This window comes from Pelophylax lessonae, assembly GCF_965119305.1.
Source record: "Pelophylax lessonae genome assembly, chromosome: 3".
In the NCBI taxonomy this organism is placed as follows: Eukaryota; Metazoa; Chordata; class Amphibia; order Anura; family Ranidae; genus Pelophylax; species Pelophylax lessonae.
The window spans coordinates 625045149-625057134 of record NC_138770.1 but is presented as its reverse complement, the minus strand read 5'-3'; positions in this window follow the sequence as shown (position 1 = coordinate 625057134).

The window sequence follows — 11986 nt, the reverse complement described above, 5'->3', positions numbered from 1 at the left end:
GTACCCACTCCCCCTCGCCCCCGAAAGGTGCCAAATTTGGCACCAGAGGGGGGGGGGGTGGATTAATCAGACAAGCGGAGGTTTTGCTTTAATAGAGGATTAATACACTGCTCAAAAAAACTAAAGGAACACTTTGAAAAACATCAGATCTCAATGGGGAAAATTATGCTGGATATCTATACTGATATGGACTGGGTAATGTGTTAAGAATGAAAGGATGCCACATTGTTTGATGGAAATTAAAATCATCAACCTCCAGAGGGCTGTGTGATGAGACCAATCTCGCCACTGGGCATTGGAGAAGCCTGGTTGCTCGCCTCCTGCAATGTGACTATGAACCCTCTCATCAGCCCATGCTAAACGTAAACCCCATGGCGATTTGACTGTGTTTGTGGCATCTGAGCGCTGTTTGGATATGTTGAGTACTCAGATCCAGGCTATCTGGGGATGGGTTGAATGTGGGGGTTCTGTTCAGTAGACTGGGAGTTATGCATTTTTGTGTCTTTTTGTGTTTCTTTAACCATGTGGCTAATGGAGTCTTGCCTCTATCCTGGAAGCTAAACCTTAATCCTGTAAACTGTAAGGCACAGGAAGTGCACTCCTAATATGGTCATTCCAGGAAGTCCAATGAGGAGAAGGACTGTCTGAGGTGGCTCTACATTCACCTATTGTCGGGTGTGCTAATGAACTTGCCTGCTGTCTGCTAAGAGATGTATTGACACTCAGAGTAATGTGTATTGAGGGCTCGTTAGGGAACCATTGTTCTGTGTCTGGCTATTGTGTACATTGATTACCCCCTTGCACATGGCAGTCCTTCTGGTCAAGCTATCTGACCAATCACTGCTGACTCATTTTCAAGCCCTCATTTGCATGGCTGGAGAGGACCTTATGGTGAACTGCAGGTACTGTGCAATTGACCAATGGGAAAGCGGTTGTTGGGGGAAGGATGTTCCAAATTCTGTATAAAAGTGTGCTGTGTTCTTCCAATAAATGTTGTTCCTGTTTTACCCTCAACTCGGAGCTTTGTCTCGTTTTTGGAGGGGGATTTATTATACAAAAAGCCGTTTGATTGTTTGGGGCTCTCTGTGGATGATTATTCGTATGCTGGTGTGCTACAGGGGTAATTCGTACATGCTGCAAAGGTGGTACATCCACTAAACGGCGGTTTCATTCCTTTTTAAGCTGAGGTTCGTAACAGGCTGAATTCAAAGACACCCCGAAAATCAAAGTGAAAAAAACGATGTGGCAGGATAGTCCATTTTGCTGAAATTTCATTGCAGCAACTCAAAATGGTACTCAGTAGTTTGTATGGCCCCCACGGGCTTGTATGCATGCCTGACAACATTGGGGCATGCTCCTAATGAGACAACGGATGGTGTCCTGGGCAGGGGCTGACTGACAACTTTTGGCCCAGGGGGCAAGTACAAACCAGAGGCCCATGGTGCAGCGACACAGCCCCCCTCCCACTCTCCCTCTTTTAGTCCTCCTGACCCCCATTCCAAGTACCGCTCCAGGCACCCTCTACTCACCGGGCGATTGTGGGTTCCCGACCTGGCCAGCAGGGTTAGTTGGGGGAGCTGGGACTGGCTGGGGGAGGAGAGTCTCCAATGGGGCATGGAACCGGCCTCTGCTTAGACGCAGTTTACACCATCCATGCTGGGGGGGGGAGGCCTGCGCTCTATCCTTGTCTTCATCCTGCACTTAGTAGGTCAGTGGCGGGGACTTTTACTTCTCATCAGCAGCAAACCTTTAGGCATGTCTGTGGCAGAAGTGGTGCAGCCTTTTTACAGGGCATCAGAGTGGCAATTGCCCACCTGCTCCCTGACCCAGTCCTTCCCTGGTCCTGGGGTATTTCCTCCCAGATCTGTACCAGGGCATCACTGAGCTCCTGAACAGACTGAGGTACAACCTGGTGGCATCAGATGGATCAAAACATAATTGTCCCAGAGGTGTTCTATTGGATTTAGGTCAGGAGGGACCATTCAGTGGTATCAATTCCTTCATCCTCCAGGAACTGGCTGCATACTCTGGTCACATGAGGCCGGGCATTGTTGTGCACCAGGAGGAAGCCAGGACAGGCAGCATACAGTTCTCCACAGCTTCTCCAGACCCTTTCACATCTGTCACATGTGCTCAGGGTGAACCTGCTCTCATCTGTGAAAAGCACAGGGTGCCCGTGGTGGACCTGCCAATTCTGGTGTTCAATGGCAAATGGCAATCAAGCTCCACGGTGCTGGGCAGTGAGCACAGAGCCCACCATAGGACTTCGGCCCTCAGGCCACCCTCATGAAGTCTGTTTCTGATTGTTGGGTCAGAGACATTTACACCAGTGGCCTGCTGGAGGTCATTTTGTAGGGCTCTGGCAGTGCTTATTCTGTTCTTTCTTGCATAAAGGAGCAGATACTGATGAGTTAACCACTTAAGCCCCAGCCCTATTTCGGACACTTTTTGCTCACAAGTTAAAATCAGTATTTTTTCCTAGAAAACTACTTAGAACCCCCAAACATTATATATATTTTTTAGCAAAGACTCTGGAGAATCAAATGGCGGTCATTGCAATATTTTTTGTCACAGCGGTCTTTAAAACGCAATTTTTTTGGAAAAATTACGAAAAAAATCACATTTCACTGCATTTAAAAAATACTAAACAGTAAAGTTAGCCCATTTTTTATATATATTGTGAAAGATGATGTCACGCCAATAAAATAGATACCCAACATGTTAAGATTTAAAATTGCGCACACCCGTGGAATGGCGACAAACTACGGTCAATAGAAATCTCAATAGGCGACGCTTTAAATTTTTTTAACGGTTACCAGTTTAGAGTTTGAGTGTAGCTCTTTTTTTTAAATTATTGCTCACGCTCTGGTGTTCGCGGCGATACCTCACATGTGTGGTTTGAACAGCGATTTCATTCGCGGCTCGACTTCCATATACGTTTTTTTTCGTGCGCAAGCTAACGGTGACGGGGGCGGCTAAAAATTTTTTTTTTCCTATTTATTACATTTTTTTTTAACTTTATCACAGGTTTTTAAAAAAAAAAAAAAATATCATCACTTTTATTGCTGTCACAAGCAATGTAAACATCCCTTGTGACACCAATGTGCAGTGACAGGTACTTTTTATGGAGGGATCGAGGGTCTAAAAGACCCTAGACCCCTCCACTACACTTCCATGTATGCAAAACGCCGAAAACTGCATTTTTGCATACAGCCTTTTTTAAATTTGCCGCCTTTTGCAGCAGAGTAACCCGGAAGTGATGTCATGGACACGCCGCCTCCGGGTTACGTCATCGGAGACCCGATCGAAGCCGCTTCTGGCTTTGATCGGGACTCCATCCATCCGGCGGACGTGCCGGCTGGTTGCTCGGGTCTCCCGGTGGGACGCGAGGCCCGGGCGAAGTCACGGAAGGCGGCGGTAGGGGGCGTCCCCTCCCGCTCACCCGGGTAACGATCGAGCGGCTCCTGAGCCGCATCGGTCCTTACCGACGGAAAGCCAACCGTTGGCTGTAAACCACGGTACCGGGATGGTGCCTCTAGCTAGAGGCATCATCCCGGTATAACCACGCAAAGTCTGCCGACGTATATATGTCAGTTTGCGGTAAGTGGTTAAGGTCCTCTATGGCCCTGTCCAACTCTCCTAGAGTAACTGCCTGTCTCCTGGAATCTCCTCCATGCTCTCGAGACTGTGCTGGGAGACACAGCAAACCTTCTGGCAATGGCACATATTGATGCGCCATCCTGGAGGAGTTGGACTGCCTGTGCAACCTCTATTGGGTCCAGGTATCACCTCATGCTACCAGTAATGACTCTGACCCTAGCCAAATGCAAAACGAATGAAAAACAGTCAGAAAAAATGAGTGGGGAAAAAAATGTCAGTGGCTTCCACCTGAAAAACCATTCCTGTTTTGGAGGTGGTCTCATTGTTGCCCATCTAGTGCACCTATTGTTCATTTCATTAACACCACAGCAGCTGAAATGGAATAAAACCCCCTATGCTACTTAACTGACCAGATGCATATCCTAGTAGTTTCATTGACTTGATGCTATACTATGATTCAATTTTTTTGAGCAGTGTCGTTTTAGGAGGGTTCAGCAGTTGTAGCCTCCATACTTTCTCACTACAGGTTTTCTTTCTGTGTTGCGTTAATAGGGGCTATTTTGACTGACAGTTCATATATTCTCACCCTACGCTGTCAGTTTTGCAAGCAAAGCCATTGTGCCAGAAGAAGGGCATTTATACACATGTACAGTATTAATGTACCCATGTAACGCTATATCCTTCCTAGTTGCAGGAGTGTTCAGGTGGTTGGTGTAACTGAAACACACCTTAAAATAAATGCTGATAAAGCTCCTAATAGTCTGGTGACAAGCACAGACTTTTGGATCTTGTACCCACATTAGAAATGTAAACTTTACAGGAGATTATCTTAGACACAGATACTGACACACATTCCTCAGTCAGGCGTGAGGGAAAAAGTACAGTCGAAGGTCAAAGAAGTCAGATTATAAAATTGGCCAAAGACTTCTGAGGGTGCCTGGACAAGCATGTATTATCTGACCATCCCCAGCCACTGCTATTGTCCGGTAGGCCCTTAAACAGGAAAGGGAATGTTTGGCTCAGTAAACATTCATATTCATGATGACAGTAAAGAAGGCAAGGAAGAGAGTGGTGCCATCTTGGTACTGGTACTGCTCATCTTGGGAAAGGGGGTGGGGTGTACTGTAGCATTAGGACATATTTCCTAAACTTCCAGATTCACTATTCTACCTGATAGCGGTCATGAGCAGGTCCAACAGACATGAGATCATCACCCAGTCTAGCAGAATCAGGCATCGTCTCATGCCTACAGCTTTCCTACACTATGAATGTTCCTCCATTTATCCAGGGAGGTGTCAGTGTAGTAATACACATAAGGCAATCAGATTCAATTTTAGTAAAGTCAAAGCAGCGGACGATCGATTTTTTATTGATTGCTACAACATACACTATGTTACCAAAAGTATTGGGACGCCTGCCTTTACACGCACATGAATGTTAATGGCATTCCAGTCTTAGTCCGTAGGGTTCAATATTTAGTTGGCCCACCCTTTGCAGCTATAACAGCTTCAACTCTTCTGGGAAAGCTGTTAACAAGGTTTAGGAGAGTGTCTATGGGAACTTTTGACCATTCTTCCAGAAGCGCATTCGTGTGGTCAGGCACTGGTGTTGGACGAGAAGGCCTGGCTCACAGTCTCCACTCTAATTCATCTCAAAGGTGTTCTATCGGGTTGAGGTCAGGACTCTGTGCAGGCCAGTAAAGTTCCTCCACTCCAAACTCGATCATCCATGTCTTTATGGACCTTGTTTCTGCACTGGTGCGCAGTCATGTTGGAACAGAAAGGGGCCATCTCCATACTGTTCCCACAAAGATTTTCCTGGTAGAGGGCTGCGCTGACTTTGGACTTCATAAAACACAGTGGACCAACACCAGCAGATGACATGGCTCCCCAAATCATAACGGAACTGTGGAAACTTCATACTGAAACTCATGCAGCTTGGCACCTGCCCACGCTGCCAAAAATACCAATACCTGGTTTATTGGTCATGGTATCACTGTGCTTGATTGTCCAGCAAACTCGCCTGACCTAAACCCCATATAGAACTTGTGGGGTATTTTCAAGAGAAAGATGAGAGATGCCAGACCCAACAATGCAGATGAGCTGAAGGCTGATATCAAAGCAACGTGGACTTCATAACATCTCAGCAGTGCCACAGGCTGATCACCTCCATGCCACGTGGCATTGATGCAGTAATTCATGCAAAAGGAGCCCTGACCAAGTATTGAGTGCATACTATACTGTAAATGAACATACTTTTTAATATGCCAACATTTCTGTATTAAAAACCTTTTTTTTTTCTATCGGTCTTATGTAATATTCTAATTTTCTGAGATACTGAATTTTGGGTTGTCACTAGCTATAAACCATAATCATCAAAATTTAAAGAAAGAAATGCTTGAAATATATCACTCTGTGTGTAACCCATCTATATAAAATATAAGAGTTTCACTTTTTGAACTGAATTACTGAAATAAATTAACTTTTTGATGATATTCTAATTTTATGAGATGCACCTGTAAGTACCTGTAATAAATAAAATATAATAATAAATATACACTCAGTAATTTGCTTAGAGACCCACGCAGTCATCTGCCTGTCTGATTTTTACCAGACGGCCTGCGAGCAAACACTGCCCTCTGCACAGGTATATAGAACAGTATGCCTATGTGAATGGGGCCATAAAGGGAGATGGTACAGTTACAATAAAATTTAAGAAAAAAGGGCCCTCCGCTTAAGAGCTTACAATCTAAAATCTCATACTCCTCCATCACACACAATAGGCTCAGTTTGACTAATAAGAAATGTGAATTCACAGCAAACTCGGCACTGCATCTAAATCGCAACCCTTCTGTGTGAACCGAATGCGGAGTGTATGGTAAATTAACGACCCCCCCACAATCGGTTTAAAAAACACAGCACGATTTGCAGAATCTGATTGCATGGGTGTGAACACACATGAGATCCGATTCTGGTGCGGACAAACAAAAAGGGTCCTGCACTAGTTTGGTGCGAGTGCAGTGCGATTTGAGCCATACAAATCCATGGCTCAAATCGCACCCCAGAGACACAGCATTTAATTTGCTTGGAAATGTGCTGTGATTCCTGTGCGAATTACATGCAGTCTCTGGCACCGCAGCAGTTTGAACCCAAGCTCACTCTTCACAAGCAGTAACATTTGAGGTTCCTATTTTTTCGTACTCTCACCTCTCTCCATCAGTACAGAATAATGTGTTCCAGCCTCAGACAGTATGCAAACAATGACTGTGAACATTATCAGGTGATTGTTGTTTATTAGCTTGCAGAGTCTCCCAGGCCAGTTTCCGCTGCACCTTCTATGACAGTGCATTGCAGATTTACATGTGATATGTATATTTCACAAGCAGCTATTTTTTTTTGGAGGCTCATATGATTATTTTACAATGAACAAATATAAACACATGGTGGAACTGCTGCAGTGCAGGTTAGAACAATCTTTTTTGTAGGCACTTTAAGAATTAAATCCAGGCATACTACTATTCAACTTAAAGTGTTAATACACCCACAACAGTAAAATCAGTCTGTATATGCAGTAAAGCATGCTTGTTATACTCACTGTGGAACCTACGGGGTTAATCCTCCGCACTGTGTGAAAAGGCTGTTTGATCTTGTCTTCTCTAAACCTCCCCTTCTTCCACTGTCCCCAATCCATCTCCTGATAGAACAGAGCCTTGGGGACAAGCTGCACATGCTCAGTTTGGTGTGTACAGCTAGAGAATTTTTTCTTGGGAGGGTGCGTGTGATCAGCACAGGGCCAATCAGCACTATCCAGATAGAGGGTCAGGGGTCCTGCATCCTCATAGGATAGTCAGAGGGAATAAGAACTCCTCCTACAAGCTTTAACCAGAAACTGATAGAAGTCGCAAGGTGAAAAAAGGTGATGTTTGGAGATGTTTTTATTCTCTTATATCCGGGACATATGGGTTCCATACCTGCCACCTGCCGGCATTGTGGTACAATACTGGGTATATACAAGAACCATACCCAATATCATTGGTGCCTGCTACCCCTGTAGGGGTTCTTTTATCTGGTGATTGCGGTCCTGGGAGAGAGGGGAGCATGAGTATTTTCACGTTCACCAGTCACCATTGAAGATTTATATACTTATATGGACTTTTTTGAGATTTTTATACATATATTATTGATGTTTACACTGAAGTCACCTTTTTTTTTTTTACACTTGTCACTTTATTTATATTTGTAGTTGCTATATTTATTGATATTTGAATTTGCACTAGCCAGCACCTTATTAAGGTACATTGAATCCTGGCATTTCTTGAATTTACATATATATTTTTGTCATGATTTAACAATACTTTGGTTTTGATTCATTAGTAACATTTAAGCAGTGTGGCTAGCATTTATATGCTCATTGGCTGGTTTATCTGGTGAGTATTAAACAGAACATAACCTGCGCCCCCTATTGTACACCAGCTGCTAGCTCAATCACTGGAAAAATGTGTAAAGATGATGCACACACGAGCAGCGCTTGTGAATAAACAGAACAAGGATGTTCATCAAAGTCCAATAAAGATGGTGGTTAAGCAGATAAAATCAGGATTATGGACTCTTCACCCAAGTGCTCGATACAGCAGGAAAGTGACACAGACCATCCACCACACACTGACTCTTACCGACAGGTGGAAGTCAAAGCAGCAGTAAGTAGTTATGGGACCACTACACCCCGTGTGTATTATCTGGTGAGTACTCGGAAGCCAAGCCAGGATCAAGGGGTGAGTAGATTTTGCTCCCCCTGTGTTATCCTGACCCAGCGGTTTACCATCTCAGCTTGGGGTGGTGCAGTGTAGCGACTCAGTGTGGTTCCGCAATCTTTATTTGTGGTCCACGCTGGCCTGTGCGCATGCGCACTAACATGGCGCCCGCGTCCGATGTGTCACTTTCGGTGGGACCTTGTTAAATAGAGGATCGGTGGGATGGGACTCGGGATGCGGCTCCCAGAGGTTTGTGCTGACATACACATGGTTGAGAATAACAAGGTTATGTAACCCCCTATAGTCTGTAGATCTGTGGAACTTTTGCCTTACACGGCCATAGCCAACTGTTGGAGTCCCAGGGGTCCCTGGGGATGAGGACTCGTAAGGAAATCACCACTATGGGATCCCCATTCTAAGAAAAAGAAATGTAACAATAAGCTGGATAGATTATCATTGAGTTTTACTATGAAAGGATTGAAGTGGACACTCTCCGTTTAGGCTGTATGCTGGCTTAATATAAGGATCAAAAGATGCTATGTAGTTAGACATAGGGGCTATTCACTAGGGAGATTAGATATGGGGACCCCTGTTTATGTGGGTGGAATATACATACTTATTTATCATGAATTTCTTTTAACTTTATAGATCTGGCGGTCTGTTTGATACAATTTAAACTAGCTATTTGCCTCAACTGACTGATTCATATACCCTTACCTGCTGGCTTATTCTAGGCACAGTCCAGTACTCATCAAAAATTGGCCCCCGCCTGTGTTATATACGCCGTCAGGTGGCTACCAGGCCAGTGATGTATGTTGTGTTTACATGCCGCACATGCTCGAATGATTGAGGGATTTCCACTGAGTGGAATTGGTGAGCAGTTTGTTCTTAGTTAATATATATATATATATATATATATATATATATATATATATATATATATATATGTGTGTGTGATGGTATTATGTTTATACACATTATATTCATATTTCTACACTGAACAAACTTAAAAACGCAACACTTTTGGTTTTTGCCCAAATTTTCATGAGCTGAACTCAAAGATCTAAGACCTTGTCTATGCACACAAAAGGCCTGTTTCTCTCAAATATTGTTCACAAATCTGGCTAAATCTGTGTTAGTGAGCACTTTCCCTTTGCCAAGATAATCCATCCACCTCACAGGTGTGGCAAATCAAGATGCTGATTAGACAGCATGATTATTGCATAGGTGTGCCTTAGGCTGGCCACAATAAAAGACCACTCTAAAATGTGCAGTTTTATCACACAGCACAATGCCACAGCTGACGCAAGTTTTGAGGGAGCGTGCAATTGGCACGCTGACTGCAGGAATGTCCACCAGAGCTGTTGCCTGTGAATTGAATGTTCATTTCTCTACCATAAGCCTTCTCCAGAGGCGTTTCAGAGAATTTGGCCACCCGGACAGCTGCTGCAACAATCGGCTTGAATACCCAAAGAATTTTTGCACAAAATGTCAGAAACCGTCTCAGGAAAACTCATCTGCATGCTCGTTGTCCTCATCTGGGTCTCCATCTGACTGCAGTTTGTCGTGGTAACAGACTTGAGTGGGCAAATGCTCACATTGGATGGCGTCTGGCACTTTGGAGAGGTGTTCTCTTCATGGATGAATCCCGATTTTCTTAGATCTTTGAGTTCGGCTCATGAGAAATGGGGGCAAAAACAAGTGTTGCGTTTATAATTTTGTTCAGTATATCTGTTACTATTTTCTTTCTGCTTTTTTTCCAAGTTTACATTAATAACTTGGCTAACATGGAGGGTCTCTGAGGAAGCGATGAGTGAACAACTTGTTCTGCGAAACACGTTAGACCTCCTGAGCATGTTTTCTAACAAGTATACAATGATGTAATGATATAATACTCCCTCTGAGCCGATGTGGGTTTACAATACTGTACCTGGATTTTTGACTTACCGTAAAATCCTTTTCTCTGAAGTTCATTGACAGACGCAGCTCCATATTCTTAATAACCATTGGGTTATGCAGCCCCCTACAGGAGTAGGACACTAGGCAGGAAAAATCTTTACCACGCCTATGGGGCAGTCCCTGAAGGCATACACCCACTCATTCTGCTATAGGCATTCAGTTTTGTTGCAAGCAGTGTCAGAAGAAAAAAAATCCCAACCCAACTCATATATAGAGTGCTGTGTCTGTCAATGAACTTCAGAGAAAAGGATTTTACGGTAAGTCAAAAATCCAATTTTCTCTATCGTTCATTGACAGACGCAGCTCCATATTTTTCTTAACCATTGGGACGTCCCAAAGCAGTATTTGCATGACGGGTGGGAAAACAACGCAGAGAAAGAACGTAATTCCCCAAAGGCTAAACTTAGCCAACCAGGTAACATGGAGCTCAACCAGGAACAACTGGAGCTCACCTAGAAACAACATACACCCTCAAAGAGAAAAAATTGCTCTTTTAAACAGCAGCCTGCAAAACCTTGCGGCAAGAAGAAGCATCTGAGCGTGCCAACACATCTACTTTGTATAATTTAGTAAATGTGTGCACAGACGACCAAGTTGCCGCCTTGCAAACTTGTATTAGTGACGCCTGATGGCAAAAAGCCCAAGAGGCACTCAGCGCCCTAGCAGAATGCTCCTTCACAGGAAAAGGTGGAACCTGACCCTTAAGTGAATACGCCTGTATCACCGTCTGCCCGATACATCTGGATATTATCTCAGCAGATGTAGCCAATCCCTTCTTAGGTCCTTTCGTGAGGACAAAAGGAGAGTCTGATTCCTTGAAAGACTTAGTAATCGCCAGGCAAACCCTAATTGCCCGAACCACAGCCAAAGAATGCAAAGCGATTTCCTTCGGATGCTTGGGCTTAGGACAGAGTGAATGCAATGTCAATGTCGTCATTCAACGGAAATCAAAAACCATCTTAGGAAGAAACCACTGATTAGATCGAAGTACCACCAGAGAAGAAGTACGGCAGGACAGCGCCGCCAATTCAGACACTCTGCGGGCAGAGGTAATAGCCACCAAAAAGGCTACCTTCTGTGACATTGTAAGCAGAGAAATCTTGCTACGTTTTCAAAGGGGGGTTTTTGAAGAACAGACAGTAGCAAGTTAAGATCCCACAGAGGTAAAGGGCCACATGACAAACTCCCTTGATTAAAAGTGCGAATCAAAGAATATGTAGCTAAAGGGCGTTGAAGAAACACTGTCAAAGCCGACACCTGGTCTTTAATAGTACCCAAGGCCAACCACTGCTCATCACCTCTTTGGAGGAAAGCCAATATCCTTGCCACTGAAAAGGAGTGTGGAAGCACCTTAATCGATTCACACCATGAGATGTATGATTTCCGAGTACAATGATAAATCTTCCTAGAGGTAGATTTTCTAACCTTCAACAGTGTAGGAATCACTAAGTCAGAAAGACCCCTATCCTTCAATACCTGGCTTTCAACAGTCACGCCGTAAAAGCCAGCGACTGTAAAGCAGGATGGAAGATCGGCCCATGAGACAACAAAAATTAGCTGAGAGGAAGTCTCCAAGGAGCAACCTTACCAGATCTGCGTACCAAGACCGGCGAGGCCAGTTCGGGGCCAACAGAATGACCAGAATCCATTCCACCTCTATTCTGTGCAAAAGCCTCA